Genomic DNA, 19,488 nt, shown 5'->3' with positions numbered 1-19,488 from the left:
GTTAAGAAGAAATTAGAAATGGAAGCGGTAATATATTGCGAATTATTTTCTTCACTGATAAGTTCTACAAACAGGTTCCATTTAAAACTCTTATAGTTCTGCAGCCTTCGATCTACTGATATTACCAGAGTACCAGACAAAGTTTACTTATTATGTAATAGTTCAGAAAAAGATTATGAAATAATTCTTTAAGAAAAAATTGTATAGTCTGTTATTTATTTTGTACATTACAAAATCAGAGTCTCCAAAAGAGAGACTTGCCAAAAATTGAAAGTTGTAAGTTAATAATTAAATGCGTTATAATTGTTATTGTCAACCCTTACGAAATCGGTTTATTATTTGTCATTTTGAGATTTAGAAAAGACTGAATGATACTATACGTACTGGATGTGAATACTGATTAGGATTCGCGGTAATCCAATTTTACACCATCCCACAAATAGATAGGTATTTCAAAATCTAGACTATACCCTCAGAACAGGTATAGACACTGCTCACCTGTTTTTTTGGTGATAACGGGTGAACAGTGGCTGCTTCCTGGGATGGGAGTACAGTCTGTGTCTTCAGGCGACAATTGTACCCTAGCGTCATCGTTTCTTAGAGGTGTATGATGTTGACATGCCCAACTTATAACTTTACCACATCTTTACATACATCGTTAGTTCTTCGTTAGTTCCTGATTTATCTATGAAAAATTAATTCTGCAATATTTTTAATTTATAGCCTTGATTGAATGTGAAAAGGCAAATTTATTTGAATATCGTTGGTTCTCGTTAATTCTCATGATTATTATATATATATATATACATTTATTTATTATTTATTTATTATTTATTTATATATATAATATATTATATATATATATATATAAAAATGCAGAATTTACCACTTTACAGACTTAATTCAATGTGTAAGCCAACTAGGTAGTATGATAAGTACCGATGTTATCAACATTAAGTAACGACTATCATATATTCGGAAAACACTTTTTTTATTTGTTAGTTTCTGCAATACAATCGTTAGTTTTTCTAATGATCATTATACAGCTTTAGCTTAAAGTGGGAAACCCCATTTAACAGCGTAAAAAGTAGCTTACCGATAATTAAAAATAATGATCAGTGCTTCGGTTTGTATATAGGTAATTTTTTGCTACCTATAAAATATATAAATCTACACTAAAAAATAAACATACTATAATTTGTATTAAAAGTGAGTAGGCCAATCTCACAGATTGAAATTTAATTTACCCACATAACATCTAACACATAATAATGCTTCCGGCATATGAGTATTCTGTACATTGTTACATTCTTGTTATATGATAGTATCAGTAAATCACTAGCGTCCATTTGTCAATGGATGGCAAAAGAGAATGGTTGGAAAATTTAAGACGGAAGTAGCTGCCACCCAAAGGACAGCGTTTACCCATACTTAAAAGTTTGAAATATTTTGTTTTCCAGAATTGTCATTCTAAAGTTTCTTTAGTTTAAAAGCATGTTTTCAGTAGAACGTCGGATGGGTTTTATTGAGGGTGAGAGGCGTTACAGGCCATTGAGCACATTAACCGAACGAAGTGTTGACGTTTTGTCCACATAAGAACGCCGCTTCTAAGAAATTTTCGTTCTCCAAAGGTTCACAAAAGGATCCATCTACATAGTTGCTCTTTTCAATCATACATTAATTTAATTTATAGGCTTTCTACAAATTTAGTGCCTTTTCATTGAACAGGAAGCGGGAAATAGGTCAGTTTAGTTCGCCCAGGGGGGATAGTTCGGCATTTTCTTTAATTAATTGCCTTTTTAAAAGCATACATGCCTAATTATAAAATCTAGCTGTTTGGTTTGTGTGAAAGCAAAATTGTCAATATTTTATATTTTATTTGTTTATAACATACAGATTATGTAGGTGCGTTTCATTATTATGGAATATTATAGCAGTACAGTGTTGGCGGGCGGGTCGGGAGAACTTGGTATGTCTATAATTCAGTGTTGTGACTGTACCTCGCTTAATCTGCGCTCACAAGTAGACATTCAGCAATAAATATTGCCATTAAGGTTGGAATAAGTGGAGAAAGCTAATATTTTACACAGAAACCTGCGTTATTCTTCATATTTTTAGTTATCATAATCTATAATAACGTACAAAAATTTTTAGTTCTACTTGATTACATAGGTGAATACTATTAAACAGTAAAACAATTATTTTCGGGGTAGTATAAGTGTATACTTTAATGCGGTAGACGTTTGAAGTGAGATGTTTGCTGCGTGAGAGAGGTTGCCGAGACCCGGCTCCGTCAGGGATCTTCTTTAGATAAACAAACTATAAACATCCTGTTACTTGTCACACAACGTATAATCAAACTGTAAACGTTTGAGAAACAGCTAAAACGCGATTAAAAAATTAAAATTTAAGCTGAAGTCAAATTCACGGCATGGTTAGAAACTATAATTTTTCTCTTAAACATACATATTTATTCATTGATATGTAATAGGCTATTAATAATATAGTAATTTTGCAAGCTATAATATATTAAATATACTACAAAGTGATTCCCTCTCAATATAAGATACCGTGTAGAGTATGTTAAATTGTGATAGAAAGGTTTGTGAAAGTTTAATTTTAATTAAATATACTACAAAGTGATTCCCTCTCAATATCAGATACCGTGTAGAGTATGTTAAATTGTGATAGAAAGGTTTGTGAAAGTTTAATTTTAATTAAATAGTATTGTGTTATGTATATGTGTTCAAATTAAAAAATATTCGTCATTAAAGTAAGTGCTTGGAAGCGCTATTAGGCTATATTATGATCTAAATAGCCGTTTTTTCCTATTTTGCGGCGCGGCTTCCCAAATTCAACACTCAAGCCACAGCTGATAACACACACAAGTTCAATGTATGTCTATTTGTATTGACCCCTGCATTTTATAAATAAACACGCCATATCTAAAAATACATTATGGTTTGAGGCTAAGTACTACTGTTTTACTCAGAATAATAAGGTTTCAAAAACAACACGAAAGTGGTTTGATGTTTTTTATGGCTCTACTAAATTCAATTCTAAGTTTTATTGCATATAAGAACATATAAATTGGATCCCAATCGTCATGACATTTAAAAGTTAAAATTTTGCATTTATCATTACAGAAGCTCTCATTCAGACTTACAGTTTTTCATTCACCCAAATTCTCATTCATTACATAATTTTCCTGCTCTAATGACTTGGTCAGCAAATAAGGTGGTCCCCCAATCGTCTGCCATGAACTCGTCTGTACTATAAAAATCTTTCGATATCAGCGCGGTTCTCAGATAAGTTTTAAATGCCTTAGGCATTATGGCATTTTAATTGGATTTGGAAATTTTTTGACGGAATGAACTCCTGCCTGCAAAAGCAATCGTTCATAAGCCAACGTCCTGTGTGTTTCCAGTAAGGTAGTTATTCCTGCCTCTAGTATCATCAGAGTGTACGTCACTTTCTTAACTTCCTGAATATTACTGACAAATCTTGGCTTAAAATTAACATTTTAACATAAACATTTCTTCTTTGGTAATTTGCATATGCCACTTTTTTAGTTTTTATACATAATCTATCAAGGCCCACAAAATTTATTTGATTGTTCATGAATATTAACCTAGCCCTATCTTCCTGATATATTCCAAGCTTAATAATTTCCACTAGTTCTTCTTCACTGTAGTTACAGTTTCAAATGTTTGAGGTTTCTATAACCCCAGTTATATACATAGAAAGGCGTTCCCCTTGTTTTTGTTGTCTAGTTACCAGTTCCATTTTTTAATTTTCCTTTAAACCTAGTGGTGGAAAATAATGTAACAATTCACCATGTAACTCTTGAATGTATTATTTCCGATTTACAATCCATTATTTTGGAATGTAAAGGTTCAGTAGCATAACCTAAGCACCATTCTATAGATTCTGTATCCAAGAAATATATTTCATTATTTAATTTTAATAAGATTTTATAAACTCAAGTAATTAATTAATATTCAAGCCACTGGCAATTTAAAGGTTTTTAATGTCTCTCAACCAGATTAGGAAGTTTTGAAAATATGGTAGTATTAGTAGCTTCAGTATTACCATACTCTCTCTTTTCTGCGAGTTAAATTAACTATTGGGGTATTATCACTATTTTTACTTACACTGAAAGTTAGTTTTTTTTTTTTCAAAAACACCCCTTAAGTCTTCTTCCTCCATATTTGTCTCACTTAAAATTCTACTTATTATTTTAGATTACTGTCAAATTGTAGGGTTTAAAATTTTGTTTCAGCCACACCTAATTTTTCTCTACATTAAATAACTATTCCTCTTTGGAGCTATCAAATTTAAATCTTAACAAATTTTTATTCTAATTTGAAAGTGAGATCATTTTTGTTCCGACGTAACAATGTCAATAGATTTACTTATTATTATATATTCCACTGAACTCTAAAAGGCTGATGCGTGCACTTTTATTATTTTAAACTCCTCAGCAATTTTAATATTATTTTGTAGGTTTAAGAGTTCTTCTTTAGTCGGAACACCAACTTCGAGTGACATAAAATTTTACACTTAATCAATGAAACTAATTAAACTGTTCACCTATTTTCAAAATCTCATACTTCAATTGTATATACACAACTTCATGTTTCTTTCCAAAATTGAATTAGGTAATTAATTTTTGCAGCAGAGTTGTGCAATTTATTTTTAACATGCTGGGACTAATAAAATATATTTATTAGTTATGTACTGTATCCTCTGGTGGAGATACTCCAATATCTAGATAGATAAATAATTATAACCAGATTCATTAATAAATAATGATATTTAAATGGAGTTGGTGTTCTGGTAAATAAATGTATAATCTCGTCATGATGTTATCAATTCCTTTTTTATTACTTTTATTTATCTCGTAGTAATCAATTTATAATTTGATCTCTGTACAATTGAACTAAATTATTAAATTATACATTTTATGTATAATTTTAGTAAGAGCACATTTCAGAATAATTTTTAAACACAAATTATTTTATAGTTCCCGAATTTAGCTTGAATTGGTATATCCCAACAAAAAAACTAAAATAATTCTTCTTATTAAAATTAACTGAAACAACTTACACCTTTTTTGGTTTCTTGTCCGGTTCACCGAAAACCCTATTAATAAACAAATTACAAATCTTGTTATAGTTTAAAATCTTTATTACTTTGTTAAAACAAATTTACTTTTCAGTTACTAAAACTTTTTTAATGAAGCTTTATTGACATTTAAAAAATAACACAGAAAAAAAAATATGAATTTGTATTTAAGTTAAAACAATTAGTTGATTGATTCGAAGTTCTAATAAAATGTACATACCTGTAAACTGGGTTCTTCTTTCAATCCGGATCTAACTCTCCGCCTACACGGTAAACCACACTAGAAAATAAGTTGAGCTCTTCAGTAGTTCTGTTGTAGCAATACACCACAACTAGGTTTCCTATTGGTTAACAAGTTTTAGACCTCTGGACCAATAAAAAGATTAGTTATTAACAATGGAATACTAGTGTTTTAAATTTACAGAGCTGAACTTGTTCAATTCAAGCCACTTCAGGGATTACTTATTTTAATATGATATAGTTCTTAAATTTTATTAGTATTAAAATAAGCTTATTACATACAATAAGTTTTGGTTAAATTTTTATTTTTGTTAAAATAATACATTGTATTATTATAACTATTGGCATATACGGTACATATGTAAAACTTCCAAAGTGATATTCTGGTAAAAAACTCGGTAGATAAATATACATAAAAAAACAGAAACATTTGAATTGTATAAGCTTGTCCTATTTGAAGTCGGTTAAGAAGGGAGACAATGTTATATAATAAACAGTATTATTGTAATAATAGACAACTGGCTGAATCTAATATCTAAAATTCTACAAGTCTGTTGGTCTATTATTATAATTACATTTGGGTATTTATGTAGCTGAATACAAGTTACTAATTTTTATATTTATGCTCTAATGTTTAGTTAATAGTAGATTAAATTTCATTAACAAGAAATTTATTAAGTGTCATTTGTCATTCATGTTTATATGGCATCTTTATTTATTGCCTTAATATTATATATCATAATAAACATCTCCATCTGCAATAATCTAAAAATTATTTTCTATTCCGGTTGAATAGATACTATTAGTTTAAATGTAAATTGAAACAGTAAACTATTAAAAACCGTATAATTCTCAATTTAAATGTTTATTTTTGTTGGGGCTAAAAATTATAATTTTTAGAGTTGGTTTGAATTATCACAAATTATGTAACTGAAAAACAGAAAAAAATATGCCTCTATTAAAGAGGCGGAGTTAGGTTCATCAAGCCCAAATCACTCAACCTCATATCAGTAAGGAAAATTAACAATAAATAACTACAAAACAAAGTAAAATTATTAAGACATCATAATTTATAATAAAATGTAATAAGTTACCTAGTGAACTACATCTGCTTGTAATTATTATTATAAGCTATATTCATATCCTTTTCAGCTTTTAAACGTGTTATAGCGCAAACTACAAGTATTTGTTATGAAATATATACTTTATTTCAAGTTTTTCAGTTCTTGATATAATAAACAACCATTAGGCTCAGAGCCGCTACTACAAAAAGTACATATTTAATACATATTTTTCTAAGAGGGGCAAGCCCTAAATTTGCCACCCTTTTCTAAAGCTCCAAGTGTTATTTGCTGCTTCTAAATCAGCATGTAAATAATCCAGAAGTACTTAATAATTATTATTATATTTGTTAATATCAGTTACCCACGGCTTCTCACTCAATTTTTCAAGATCTAAGAGCGTCCATCTTAGTGAAATAATTTATTATGTAATATGATGGAATCTTATGACAATTTTTTCACTCAAATGTAGTCGTGAGGCCTTAGCAAGTTGGCCTTCCGGTAATAATTGAACCCTCCAACTGACACGCATTTCAGCCCTAACCGGGCATATTATAATAGATTATAATATGTATAATAGATATGTATAATATGTACAACCATTTACTAAGCAAGTCAGTATGTATTATGCATTTTAGTGAGAAGCATATATTGTACTACATAAAATGAATTAAAATTGGCTTTACTTATACACGGTGATGGAATGAACTCTTTATTCTACTAGGTGAAGTTAAGACTACATAGTCCTTTCTTATACGTACAAAGAATGATGTAAAGTGTTAAGAAATTAAAAAAATTAATATTGTAAAAACTGTTTTTGACTGTTATGCACAAAGAAAACAAAAATTTGTATAGCATATACTAAAATATACAAAATGTTCAGTTTGTTGTGCTGAATTAGTAAATGTTAGTATATTTATATAAAAAACTGTATGTTTACAAATATAATCAAAACTACATAAGAAAAAAACCTATTTCCAACAATGTAAAAATACTTATCCATCAGGAAATCTTCGGGCAAAGAACCTCCCTCAGTAGTGTCACTTATATAATTGTACTCCGTTTTTATTGTTTAATCTGTTGCGTCTCTAGAAAGCAAGTTGTTTCATTTCATATCAGAAGAGAAAAATAACTTTTTTTTAATAAATAGATCCCAAATTGGTGTTTATCGTTGTTATGGGGATATTGCTCATTAACTAAGGTTGTTCATGTCTTGCTCTCCACTTTTAAGGTAACCTGACACCTGAGTATCAGAGTTGCTGACATTCCAAAATAAGAAAACAGGATGCTCCAAATGAAAGAATTAGGAATGGATCCATACAACATAATTAAATTCAAATTCCAATACTTATATCAAATTGTCTTGTATATTGATTCTTAATTTGATCCTAATTCCTTTATTGTTTGTTAGTAAGAATATAATAATACGCTGAATGGTTTTGTTTTGGTATCGTTGAACAAATCTAGCCAGTAGAAGTGGTCAGCAAAAAATTTCCAACAACCCTCATCAATGATAAAACATGATGATAAAAATATATAAACACACATACAATATTCTTTTATAGGACATGTTTTACACAAGTACAAAAGTAATGAGATAAATTTGTCATACCTTCTGCTGTAATTTCGATAGATTACACAAGGCTTCCAGAATGTCTGCAAACATATGGGCATGTATTTCTATCACTTGTAAAACACATTTTTAACTTAAAACGTTAGATAAGTTTCATACCACCTCTAGCCATAATAAAAAAATGTTGACATATAAACATACATATATTTTGTAGAAGAAATATTCATAAAATTACACAAATTATGAAGTAAACAAAAATTATTGATAGTTTGTTTCTAGTTGAGCAGCTCATAATTATAAATATATAAAAAAATACTACCTGCAAGCAAAAGATGTTTTACAAAACGACGATAATCTGCTAATTAGACACAATGTAGGAAGGGTGGAAAGGGTTGATTTAATGTGAATGTTTATTTTAGCTCCAGTTCACCTTATTCTTAATGCAGTAACTAGAATCTGATTCCAGACGCTGTTTTAAGAGGAAGTGGAACTGGAGCTAAACTCATCATTCATATTGTTAATTAGGTTATCTATCTATGGGTTTTAAACACAAAGTATGACAAAAACCCATTTTTGCAGTCAGCAATTTGCATACTGCCAATCAGCCAATTATTAGTATTGCGGTTAATCTTTGAAGATTCGATTGTCAAATCTCTTTGATCAGTTCTTGAATCCAAATCTTAGTTGAAGATTCGTTGGATTCGAGGTAGCCTATGGGATTCAGCTTTACCACATCACTAATGTAAGGTATATTTATATCTCTATACTTCTCTTTTAGAGTGGTCACTCTGTTGATGAAGATTAGTGTCACAATGTTTGTTTAATATGTGTTCAAATGTCTTGCAAATATTTATTCTTTTTTTCAAACGATGCCTAAATTAAACAAAAACTAAACATAATCATTTATTAAAGCTTAAATATTCGCATCTAGATTTTAGGTATGGAAATGTTCAATGCAAGGTTGTTATGACAATTGTTGTCATGTTGCAGTCACCCAAGAGGCCATACCACAGAAAGAAGCCTAGACCTTTGCCCGTCGCCATGGAACAACCATCCTCATCATCATCGCACAGTGCCGTACCTTCTCCCTCCGTCAGACCAGTAACAATAGATCTTAAAAGTAAGTCCAAGCATCATCATTTGTAGCATTGAATAAAATTGAAAAAATTATTGATTATTGATTGTTGTTTGTTCAAATGTTTAATTTTTCTGATGGATGCATTTTTGTAACAAAATGCCTTTAATAATATTTAGAAGCAACATGAACACCTTAAAAAAACAAACAATTTTCAAATTTATTAATATGTAACATTTATAATATATTTCGTCATAATCTGGTTACTCATTTGGACTTCTATAGCAAAAAGTGTTGAAAGATGAAGAGAGGTATTTAATCATAAATATTAATCTTAAGAATTTAGTTTGATTCATAATTAGTATTTCAACGTAAAACTGAAAATAAATGTTTAGTTCAATAACCATGATCACAATGGGGTGAACTGAATGAGGTCTCGAACTTAAACTATAGCATACCAAGGAAACCCTTAAATTTATTGTCGATGGAAGAAATAAATGCTCATATAAATTAGCAACTATTAGTCCAAAAGATAAGAAGTTTAGCATACATTCTCTTTTTAGCACCCATAGAAACTAGAATATCTATAAATTTTCTCACATTTTTAAGTTTACTAGTTGATTTGTCAATTAACTTTATTTCATTAAATTTCTAAAATCTAGTTTTTTCTCAATATGTATTTTTTCATGTAATGGTGCTAATAATACACATGCAAATGCTTGTTATTTTCCAATATTTTATTAGTTATTCAGGAAGAATCATAAACCGTTTTTATAACCCATTGTTTGAATATTCAAAAAGTATACTTTTTACAAGAAAAATTCAAATGCGTTTGTGTGTGCCATATTTCTACGATAAAAAGCTACAAAATATTGTAATTTCAACTTTTTTCTGTGGTTCGAACTCTGTTTTTAATAGCCGCTTTCTTTACATGCAGTGCAAATATAACCTTTTACTTAATATACAGGATGTATATAATATTTACTGGTTTGTTTCACTTACAGTCATTATGACATGTGTTTTTTTAAATTCAGATTAATAATGTACTATGCAATACGGTAATAATGTGTTTGAGAATATATTTTCAAATATAGTATGGCCAAATCAATAGGGAAAAATGCAACCTTTATATTTTTACATTTGCATTTTTGTGTCTAAGAATTATTTATGTAATTGAAACAGAATATAATTAAAGGTTTGTTTTTAATTGTCCCTTTATAAATCAAAATTTAACTGTACCAATATGTGTACCAGTTGTTACGCAAATGTTATGATCCTGTGAATATGACTCTAAATTATTGAAAGTGATTAGAATTGTGTAAATATTAAGTTTGGGAGGGTGAGGTTATGCCATTCCCTTTGAAATCAACCTAGTAGGAAGATGGGTATAGTGACGTACCTTATGTTAAGTGACAAAAAACAAAACTAACTTATTAAAGAACCAGCAAAAGAGCACAGTTTGACGTCAGTTTTCTGTTTCAGATCGGAAACCAAAGAAAGGCATGGCGAAAGCAAAGCAAAGACTAGGGAAAATGTACCACTAGCTCTAGCAGTGTATGCCCTGCCGTTAACACTAAGCAATTTTGTACAGAAGTTTTACACAGTAAAACTTTCTTGATGTGTGATATTTTTTATGCTGCTACAGACACTTAAAGTGCCGTTCTATTTCTGTACTTCATGTAGGAGTGTTACATTAATGTTTCTCTTATTCGTGTTTATCTGCAGACTGAAATTAATCGTGGTGATGGGTCGTTAACCAGTTATTTGATATTTGTTTTCTTGGTTACCCTTCTATTCTTGTATAAGCTCATTGTTTTTTGCATTACCTGAATGCTTTTTTGGATATTCTGAGTTCTGCAAGGAACACTGTTGCTTACTAAGAATGGTCGATAGATGAATACCCTTTACGGATTGAATAGAGCATAAAGCCTGGTTTATATTCTTTATAGGATAGGAAGAGCAGACTTACCTTTACCAGGTTGGAGGGATTTTCCTCTTCTTCCTCATAGAGAGATTAAAAATAACACACAAAATGGGATATTTTGTGATCATTGGGCAACCACAGAGAGATTCAATTGAACACTTCATTTTAAACCAAATTGAATCTCTCTGGAATTTATAAAGTGGCCGGTGGGCAGAAAACATCTAATTTTGTTGTCTCTATAAAGAAGAAAAGGAATATCCTTCCAATCTGGTGAAGGTAAGCTTGCTCTTTCCATCCTATAAAATCCAAATACCCTTACAGTTAATTTTAAGTAAATTATTTTTGTAAATAGTGCAATATTTATAGGTAAAAGCACTAAATCCATGCATCATCAACAATTTCATCACTCCCTACTAAGCCAAATAATCACCTTTTTTTATAAGGTTTTTTTTTGAAAAAGTGCAAAACAAACCACTTGGTAATAAAACACCATACTTAAATCTGAATCATTCACAAATATCTTATTTTTATACCTTTAAAGATAGTCACATGAAGACTGTAGGAGTTATTCTTTTATTGGTTTTCTTAAGAGGCAATTTTTATCACTTTTGGTAAATCATCGCGTCATCAAACTGGTATTGATAAAGACGTCCAGCTTCCAACATGAAAGAAAACCGTTACGGTGAAATTACTTAAGTATTTTTTTGTTAATCCAATGGGTTTTTAAGTTGTATAGTAAGTATGTGTATAAAAATTGTATAACATTCTGTACTTTTTTATTTTGTGTTATGTTTATTACTTCAGAAATACTGCCAGGAACTTGGTCTAAACCAACAACAGTTCTCATGTGAGTGAGAACCTGATGACTCCCACAATCAAATTATTCTAGAACTTCATAATGTCAGATTGTCAACGGATTTATCTTTTATATTTTTCAAATTTCTAATTAGTTTTCTGGTTTTTGAATCTACATTAATTTAACAATTTTTTGTAGTCTGTTTATTTCTATGTACATACAATATGATATATAGATTGTCCACAAATGTAAATTTTAAAAGAAGAAAAACAACAAAATGTACTCTTTGAGATTTTTATAATTAAAAGAACCAATGAGAGTACAGAATGTATTTTTATCTGACTTGAAGTGATATTGACCACTTTGATCATTTAACTAAATTAGAAATTCAAATACAGGTAGCCAAGATACAGGAGATAGAGCAAGTTAGATTGCATTAATAAAAACAGATTGCGTAACAGATTCAGGATGTTGATTAAACTGTTGTTTTTCTCTTCTCCGTCTGAAAATGAAGCTTGAAAGGAAACAAACTGTGTGTGTAAATAAGTATCAGTGGCCCCAGCATTATGTACGCAGAACCCGCAATCTTGTTTAATTTAATTTCTACTGTATTGAATAAATTATCACATTCATTTATTTCTGATATCGTAATGGTTTTAGTTAAATTTCAGTTTATAGAAATAGTTTTATTGTTTTGTTAATACGTTATAAGTGTTGAGTTAAATTGTCTTACCACATTGTATTTAGAGTGAAGTTTACAACAGTAATTAAAATTTAAATCTAATTAAACTTATGGTGTGATAAAAATAATGGGACTTCCTGAACCTACAGCTGTGCCCTGCTCAGCTCATATTCAATCAAACCTCACACCATATTTACATCCACCACCACAGTTCAGATCCGTTTCAGTTCACATCGTTGACACTGACCTCAGAAGTGTTTCTACAGTTTGAAATGTGGACATGTGTGACTTGGTTCGTAAAAGTATCTAGATTTTAACCGTATTTATCATACTTTTTTCTCCCATTACAATAATGTTTGTGCAAGTTGTGTTAAACATGCATTTTCAAGTCCTGTAGTTTTGAGGAGGTGGTACTTTCAAAAAAAAATGTTGCTGACTTTGAGTATGTAGAACTACAAGTTTAACCACGAAAACTTAATTTTACACATATGGACCATTTGAGCTGAGGCTTAGCATAGTTTTAAAAATTTAATATGGCTAAACTATGCGAAGCAGCATGAAACTTGAAACAGTTTTGAGAACCGCCAACGGCAAAGGACAACGTCCGACAAAGCATAAGCGTAAACTCATGTCAATGTAATATCAATTAAAAGTTTTGAAAAATAAAGAACGACATTGTGAATAAATATTGATACATCACGTTAAAGTTTCTTATAGAGTATTTCAAGCGCCTCTTTTCTTATTTGCTAAAGTTTTTTTACTTCTCACCGCATTAAATTTATTTTTGTTTTTAATAAACACCAAGTATAAAATTATATGGCTTACATGTATTAAATATTCTAAAACAAAAAATGTCTTCACTGGTGTTTTATCAATGCCAAATCGTTAATCCACCGAAACTTTAAAACAATATCCAAAAGTGAGTATCGACTGGCAGAATCTTCAATTGAATCTGCAGAGGTTTGCTGTATCACTGATTATTGAAAAAAATTCACATTCATGTCTGACCACTTCGAGAAAAATTTGTGGATAAATTGAGTGAAAGGTTGCAGGCATATTATCTGTCTGCACACGTAGCATCAAATGAGAACCAAACATTCGTTTAACAGCTGGTCGAGGCCCTCCTCCTGTGCATGGCTTAACATACCGACCTCACGGGATATGCGGCATAAATATTGGAGGCACCAAATTCGATGTTAGTGTTATAATTAATATATTATAAAAAAATTAATCTCAAACATGTTTTTTTTGGCAATTGAAAAAAATCAAGTAATTAATTGAAAATAGTGGAATATTAGTCCAGCATTTGCTGTAAAGAAATTTCCATTGGATATTCCCAAACCTTTAACTTTAACTACACATTTATTAGTTTCATGACACGATAAGCAAAGTTTTACTTTTGTAAGTTTAGCCGTAAAAGTCATCCTGCCAATGAAACCTCCTAAAAATGTCTAATTAATTACAAAATTGGTTTAGATCATTACTTTAATTTAAGCTTCTTTTGTGTTTTATTCCTGTTGTTTTGTATATGTTTGAAGTAAACTTGTTTCCATGCTAAATGTTACATTTTGTGTATTCAATCCTACACAACTACTTTGTAGGATTAGTAGGATGTAGTCGTGAGTGATACATCAACTTCATATTTTTTACTTATCATAATCTATAATAACATACAACAAGTTTTAGTTCTACTTAATTACATAGGTGAATACTATTAAACAGTAAAACAATTATTTTCAGGGTAGTATAAGTGTATGTTTTAATGCGGTAGACGTTTGAAGTGAGATGTTTGCTGCGTGAGAGAGGTTGCCGAGACCCGGCTCCGTCAGGGATCTTCTTTAGATAAACAAACTATAAACATCCTGTTACTTGTCACACAACGTATAATCAAACTGTAAACGTTTGAGAAACAGCTAAAACGCGATTTTATAATATTTTGTGTAATATGTTTTACCCTTGGAATAGGGGAGTCCTAATTCAGCGCCTTGACCGTGTCCATGTGCTGATTTAGCACCCCTTTGAATCAGAACCTATACCTTGTTGATGCGAAGAATAAGTATCTCCTACTGAATAAAACAATAAAACTAAGCATATTGCGATTTGTTAGTGGGTATATTTATTGTATATGATTTTACTTCTGTATTTTAAAAAACAAATAATTAAATACCTATTGTAAAAAATACTATGCGTCTAATATGCTTACGTTAATAACTAGGCATTCAAATACAACTAATTACATTTAATTTGAAACCATGATATAAACCTAACAGAAGGATTGGCATTGTTCAAATCCGCAATTTAATTATTAAAGTAAACATGAAACATTCAATTTATTATGTTACAATACATATTTAAATGCCAATTAAATAAAATAAGACCATAGGTTTAGTTGTACATCAAATATGTGCTGAGTAAATAAATATTTCGCTCAAACGTTTAATTGTTAACACAGAGGTAGGTCAAGTTTTGGGCCATTTAAAATATTCTGTAAAGGACAATTATATACTCTAACAGTGAACTCTTTTGTATAACATATGAGCTTAAATTGTTTGTCGGGAAACATCGGGAAGTAAAACACTGGTAATGCTCAGTGAATACCCTTAACTCGACTATCAGTAGATTTTCTATTGGTGAGAACACCAAATAAGCAATTCTGTACAATAAAAATGACACAGCGTATATACTTGACTAACTGCGTATTAAAAACCATAATTACATTTTACCTTCCGTAATATTTCAAAAATCGACGTTTTTCTTGTTAAAATAACCGAATTACACAATTATTGTACTATCACTAGTATAAATGAATACAACATCTTCCTATATAACTTTTATTTTCTGCAAGGCCTTTCGGAATCAAAGATTCCATCATCAGGCACTTCACAAATTAACAAATGTTTACATAAAAAAAAATAATAATAAACATTATAAAAAGATGTAAACATTTGTTAATTTGTGAAGTGCCTGATGATGGAATTTTTGATTCCGAAAGGCCTTGTACAAAATAAAAGTTATATTGGAAAATGTAGTATTCATTTATACTAGCGATAGTACATATACCTTTTTCCAATGCTCCAAGATTCTACAAATAACCCAATGCCAAATCAAATAATAACCGGCTTTTAGTTTTACACAAATTTATAACAGTACATACCTACAGCAGTAAATATCATATATTGAATAGGAAAAAATAACAAATTATGGTATTTTTAAAGTGTTCTTATAGTTGACATGAAAGAACTTATTCAACAATAATAAAAATCTTGAATATCTAAAGGGTGAATCAATAAATAAAAACAGAATTTATCATTAGTTTTACTTTACTATTTAATTACTGTTTATTAAGAAACTTACAAGGAAAGAGCCTACATGGGATTTAATTAACTGTGCGTAGTCTCAAATTTGAAAATTGTAGGTTTATGTTCTTATTATCTTTATCAGTGCGTTAATTAAGTTTATAAACATTGGCAGATATAATTGACAGATTTAATTGAAGTAGAATAAATGAAAAATATGATTTAATTAATTCTGTTAATTAGTGATATTTATAAAAATTTCAGAAAACAGTCATAAATGAACATTTATTTAATAGGACAATGTGTGCGAAAGGGAGGAACTCTAAGGTTTGTCACAAGCTTGTTAGTCGGAGTACTTATTATATAATATTAAATCTACAGTAATTTCGAAGAGAAAGTAGGCATATTTGAGAAACGTATTATTTCATCGTTTATCAGAAAGTTCAACACAATCGTAGATTGTAGTTATAAGTGACAGCGCCAAAAAAATCCAGATAACTATTATATTTACGATTAAATTAAATCTATAAAAAACAAATCTGCTTGTGTTGCTGATTGAAGCTAGGCGGTTCTTATCCAGTTACTGGTCATGTACATGCGCTGAATAAGCACCCCCTTGCCGTGATGTCAAAGCCCGAGCGGGTGCTTATTCCAGGGGGTGCTGAAGCAGTGTCTCCGTTCTCGTTTGCACCTGTAAATGAGGCCGACGTGCTTGCCGCATTTTCGAGGATGACTAGCAACGCGGTCGTGGGTGATAATGTACCTCTACGCTTTCTGAAGGATACCCTACCAATCGTACTGCCCATTATAGTACTTAATTTGAACTGTTCATTACATTCATCTGTTTTCCCAATATTTGGAAGCGCGCCCTGGTTGGCTTATTGAAGGAAACATCTAATCCTCAAAGTCCGTCTGAACTACGCTCAATAAGCATTCTCTCATGTCTCTCGAAATGTCTCGAAAAAGTAGTCGACCAACAGTTTTCTTCTTATCTTAGTAACTATAATAATTTGACCAAATTCTAATATGCATTCACATTATTTAATCACAGTACCACTACAGCTTTATTGAAGATTACTGATGATATCCGATTGTGAAGGAAACATGATTTTCCGGACATTTGACATCGTTTAGTGAAGTAAAAAAATCAGTAACACTACGTTTCGAGATCTGCAATCTGATATTTTCTTTACGTAAAGAACTAACCTAACACTAGTTTAATTACAAACTAGGTTAAAATAAACAAATCATACCAGAGCGTTGTGACACGCCTAAGTCAGGAATCACAACCGCCATGTTCTGTGTCAACTTCACTAACTCTAAAACATGCACTTAATTAAAAATTAAATACAAAACTAATTATTATAGCTGAACTACAGGATACAGGTCACAATGCGTCTGCATTCGTCCACCAACCACCTACTTGTGTCTGCCCAGATCAATCACCACTGGGGTACCGGTAACAACTTAAAAATAGTGCTCTTCATGTTGTACATCAGTAATAGGCGGGAAATAATATCAGAATAAGACCTTTCTGACAATAATTATTCATGTCAATTCTGCTATAATGAATCCATAAAACAAGCAATAAGCAGCTCAAGGAGCATAGTCCTTATAGTTTTTGTTGAAACTTAATTATTAAGGCGGGGTGCAAGTTTATTTAAGATTTTTCATTCCATATAGTTTTAAAATGTTTCATTAGAAGTTGACTTGTGAACTGACAAGATGTTATTTTTATTTTTGTATGTAAATGTGTATCAAGACAGAGTTTGAGACAAGAGTTCGATCAATATTATTTGCTCTTACAACTCTTGATCTAGAAACGTACGTTGAAGTACTGCAGTGTAAATACAATCTCTTGTCAACCTCCTCGTCAAAATAAATTTGTGAGTCGGACAGTGGGTTCCAGGCCGGAAACGGGGACCTAGTGTCCGCCCCTCAAGAAATAGGTCAGAAACGATCCCGACAGTTTTTACAACGTTCGTTTTACCATATAGCCTAGTTGTCAAGCCCTACGGATCGCTAATGGATTCGTCACTCCGAAAATGACCAAGCACGAGTCTTGTTTTTTTACTATATGTCAGCTATTATGCGTACAATATTGAAACAAATTAATATACAAATACGATATATGGTTCGGATACAAATATACTTTCAGTATTGCGTTCGTCTACTACACTGGCTGAGATAGTCCTCAAAGAGAAAGCAAAGCTCTCAATTTTCAACCTTACCTTACCTTAGTAAGGTTGGCAACTCCCTTTGTTAAGCGGAGGGTCAAAGGTGTCTTTCCACCAAACCGATCCGCTAAGTGGACTGGAGTATTGCTAATATTTCGCAAGGCGAGCAAGCGTATATGAGGTAGGTGGTGGCTACACTACCTTAGTGACCGTCAAGGTTGTCGGCTCCCTTTTTTAAGCGGAGGGACAAAGGTGTCTTTCAACCAAACCGATCAGCTAAGTGGACTGGAGTATTGCTACCTAATATTTTGCAAGGCGAGCAAGCGTATATGAGGAAGGTGGTGTCTACGCTACCTCAGTAACTGTCAAGGTTGGCGGCTCCCTTTGTTAAGCGGAGGAAGGAAAGGTGTCTTACAGCCAAACCTATCCGCTAAGTGGACTGGAGAATTGCTACCTAATATTTCGCAAGATGAGCAATCGTATATGAGGAAGGTGGTGTCTACGCTACCTTAGTAACCGTCAAGGTTGGAGGCTCCCTTTGTTAAGCAGAGGAAGGCAAGGTATCTTTCAACCAAACCGAACCGCTAAGTGGACTGGAGTATTGCTAATATTTCGCAAGGCGAGCAAGCGTATATGAGGAGGGTGGTGACTACACTACCTTAGTAACCGTCAAGGTTGGCGGCTCAATTTGTTCAGCGGAGGAAGACAAGGTGTCTTTCAACCAAATCGAACCGCTAAGTGGACTGGAGTATTGCGTTAAGACGGGTGGCCTAGGAACACAGAAGTGTTGAATCCCTGTATTCTCCAGCGGGCAACGCTTGAAATGTTGCGACTGGACTCCACCAACACATATTGTTTTCTTAAAGGTTGTCGTCTTCAGTCATCAATCCATGGAACTGTGCCTAAGGCGAAAGCCGGTTTGCTGAACGCCCAGATGGTGGTTTGGTGGCTTCCAATTACTTAATTTGTGTTTCGAGATGTCTGTCTCTTGTCAGGTGTGCGAAGAAACACACGACGCTATAATCACCGATGGATTATCCGAGTCGATTCATGAGGATATAAACAAATTGTAGACTATCTTCGAGAACCATCCCAGCCAGTGTAGGAGATAAACCCAACTACTAAACATGAAATTCACATATATAGATTTTTGTGGTACTTTTCTTAGCATGTGCAAAGTGTGGAAAGTTTCTAGTAATAGAATGTTCTTCTTAGGGATGTCTTACCGTATAGAATCTATCCCAGAGTAATTAATATCGCTTGCGAATATATCGCGGTATACTACTGCGTAATTCCAATTATATCGTTCCTTTATTTTTATACTTGTACTGTCGCAAGCAGTATATTAAAGCAGCGTGTACACTGGAGTTGCAGACACGTGTTTACGACAGTTGTTGACAACTTTTCACAAAACAGCTTTTATTTGGTCTGAAACAATATGTGTTGTATACAGATCTGGCGTGTCTGCAACACAATTTTTGTTTTCCACCGAGAGTCGGTAAAGATAAAAGAATTGCAACTTATGTAGACGACATTT

The sequence above is a fragment of the Homalodisca vitripennis genome, chromosome X (assembly GCF_021130785.1).
Source record: "Homalodisca vitripennis isolate AUS2020 chromosome X, UT_GWSS_2.1, whole genome shotgun sequence".
NCBI classification, from domain to species: Eukaryota; Metazoa; Arthropoda; class Insecta; order Hemiptera; family Cicadellidae; genus Homalodisca; species Homalodisca vitripennis.
This window is presented reverse-complemented; position numbering follows the sequence as displayed.